The sequence below is a fragment of the Vombatus ursinus genome, unplaced genomic scaffold (genome assembly GCF_900497805.2).
Source record: "Vombatus ursinus unplaced genomic scaffold, bare-nosed wombat genome assembly UNPS02007331.1, whole genome shotgun sequence".
NCBI classification, from domain to species: domain Eukaryota; kingdom Metazoa; phylum Chordata; class Mammalia; order Diprotodontia; family Vombatidae; genus Vombatus; species Vombatus ursinus.
Window position 1 is genome coordinate 9,020 of NW_020947109.1, and position 3,361 is coordinate 12,380.

At 38.7% G+C, this 3,361-nt stretch overlaps 1 pseudogene; it reads left to right on the forward strand.

Annotated features, from left to right (window-relative positions):
• Positions 1–498: 498 nt before the first annotated feature.
• On the forward strand, positions 499–2,049 carry LOC114033705 (annotated as a pseudogene).
• Positions 2,050–3,361: the final 1,312 nt, after the last annotated feature.

Below are 3,361 nucleotides of genomic sequence, written 5' to 3' on the forward strand. Positions count from 1 at the left end.
GGGGGGGCAGCTAGGTGGCGCAGTGGATAGAGCACCGGCCCTGAAGTCAGGAGGACCTGAGTTCAAATCCAGCCTCAGACCAAACACTTGACACTTACTAACTGTGTGACCCTGGGCAAGTCACTTAACCCCAATTGCCTAAAAATGAAAAAAAAAAGAAAAAAAATTAAAAAAAAAAAAAGAAAAGTGGGAAGACTGCTGGAAAGGATCAAGATCGTGACCAGGATAGTGAAAAATCATTACAGAGAATGTGACAGAGGAGATAGAGAGGAAGAGAAAAAGAGAAAGAAAAGGATTTGAATGCCTTTACTAATTGCATTCAGCACACTCAACACATTTGGCTCAATCAACATACATCACACACATCATTTCCACAATCTATTAATCTGTTCACTAATCCACCCCAAACTCCTCCTTACTATGACATTCTAAAGAAGCAGCTTCAACTCTGTTTGGGAATATAAGGATAAGTTACAGATTTTCTAGTTAGGCATCACTATGATTTTTTATACTCTAAAACCAGAGAGAGATTACCTTGAAGCAGCAATTCAAACTGTGATACAAATTCATATGTCTAAAAAGGAGGAAGGAAAGCTTTTCTTTACTAGACAAGAGGAAATTGATATAGCCCGTAAGAGAATAAAGTTGATGATTTAGGTCCAGAAGTTGGTGATATTAAAATCACTCTTCTATATTCCATACTTCCACTTCAACAACAAGAGAGATTTTTTTTTTTGGTGAGGCAATTGGGGTTAAGTGACTTGCCCAAGGTCACACAGCTAGTATGTGTCAAGTGTTTGGTCTGAGGTCAGATTTGAACTCAGGTCCTCCTGACTTCAGGGCCAGTGCTCTATCCACTGCGCCACCTAGCTGCCCCAACAAAAGAGAATTTTTGAGCATCTCTCTTCAAAAAAACAAAATGGAGCAACAGGACAAAAGGTAGTTGTGTCTACTAATACTGCAGAGACATCGCTAACAACAGATGGTGTTGTGTTTGTCATTGACCCTAGATTTGCAAAAGAAAAGGAATATAATCCTTGAATCAGAATGGAGTCTCTTTTGGTGAATCAATCAGCAAAGCTTCTGCCCAGCAAAGCTGGTCAAGCTGGTCATACCTGGCCTGGAAAATGTTTCAGACTTTCTGCTGAGAAAGCCTATAAAACTGAAATGCAGGACAATACTTAGCATGAAATTTTGAGGTCTAATTTGGGTTCAGTGGTGTTAAACAGTTGAAGAAACATGATATAGATGAGTTGGTACACTCGATTTTATGGCTCCACCAGTTCCTGAAACTAATGAGAGCCTTACAGTTTTTGAATTATCTAGCTGCTTTAAATAACAATGGAGACTTGACTTAATTGGGATCTATGATGACATAATTTCCATGGATCCACAGCTTGCTAAAATGGTTATTGCAAGTTGTGACTACAACTGTTCTAAGGAGGTCCCATCTATTACTGCCATGTTGTCAGTCCCATAGTGTTTTATTCACCCCACAAAGGACAAGAAAGCAGCAGATGAAGCCAAGATGAGGTTTGCTCACATAGATGGAAATCATCTGACAGTGTTGAGCATTTACCAAGTTTTTAAACAAAATCACAAGTCAGTTCAGTGATGTTATGACAACTTGATGTGTCTGCAGACAATACATGCCAGCAGCTGTCACAAATCATGGATACATTTAATTTGCTTTGTAGTAATACAGACTTCACAAGCAAAGACTGTTATATTCATATAAGAAAAGCTTTGGTTACTGGGTATTCTATGCAGATGGCACATTTGGAATGAACGGGGCATTACTTAAGTGTAAAGAATAAGCAAGTAGTGGAGTTGCATCCTTCAACTGTTCTGGACCATGACCCAGAATGGATGCTTTATGGTGAATTTGTCCTTAAAACAAAGAATTATATCTGGACATGTATGGATATCAAATTAGAATGATTGGTGAGCATTGCCTTCAATATTATGATATGAGCAATTTTCCACAGTATAAAGCAGAGACAGTTGGACCACATCATTGCCCAACTTCAGTCCAAGTTCATATTCCCAGTACCGACTGGAGTGCTTTGAGCTGAAGTTATCCAGAGGACATCTTTAAAAGACGAATGAACTCATAGTTCAAGTTGTACTCTTCACATTGGTTCAAAAATGCAATGGCCTGTATGGGAAAGCATTTAAATTTTCCTTTACAATAAATATTCCATTCTGATTTCATAAATTAAACAATTATGCCTTTTGGGTTAATACTGTAGCTCATATTGGAAAAGTTAATCAATGTTTTGTGGTTTATTGAAAGGGCGTGTGTACATATATACATATGTACGTATGCACATATGTGTATATAACAATGTTATAAGCACTTCTTTAGAAATTGTTGAAAATGCTTCCAAAATGTGATTATGAACTGTGGTATACATGACTGTTGTAACTGTTCGACATACCTTTTAGAAATTGTGAAATGTTACAACTTGTGCTTATGTAGATACAACCTTCACTCTCAGGACAGAGGCAATGACTTCAATAAAGACTATTTATACTAAATTGTAAGATCCTTAAAGACAGGGACTCTATTGTCTCCTCCTGCACTCAGCACTGGTATCTTGTTTGTAGGAATAAAGATTGGATCTGTGATGTCACCAGGTTAGGGAACTCTTAGATGATCAGTCTTCCTACCAATGCAGGTCAGCACTTGCTGACTTATAATAACTTACAGTTGAGAGCACAGAGATTGAGGGACTTGTCCACAGTCATATATCCACTGCCTGTCAGAGCTTGGACATGTGCTTCTTGATTTCAAGGCCAGCTCTCTATGTACTCTGATGCTGCCCCTTTCTTGTCTATAATAGGCTCTTAATAAATAGGTTTTTTTAAACTGAATTGAAAAGAAATATTTGAGGGATTACCTGATTTCTTGGCCAGTCATGAGTTTTTATCATTTGCTTTGGAAAACCAGATTATTACACAGTCTGACAAATGAGCAGGATGCATAGACTTGCCTGCATGTTGCCTATTATCAAGAGTGAATGAGGACTTATTGAAGAGGCAAGACAGACCCCCAAATGCAAACACAATTAGGAGCTTTGCTGCTGGAGGAAGAAGCTAATTGGATTCCTCAGGGCAGCAGTAGGCTTTTTCAAGAGAACATACCCTGGCACGGAAATGAAGATTAATCTAATGTTGTTCCTCGGAGAGAAGGAATTGCTTCCTAATGGTTAGCCCTGTCAACTAGACCTCCTCCCTTCTACCACCTCATACTTCAGTTTATGCGGGAGACAGACTCCCAGCTCTCAGAGAGGAAGAATTCTTTTGTTTCTTTTTTTTTTTCTTTCTGCTGGATATTGGCTCCAAGGACCTACAGCAG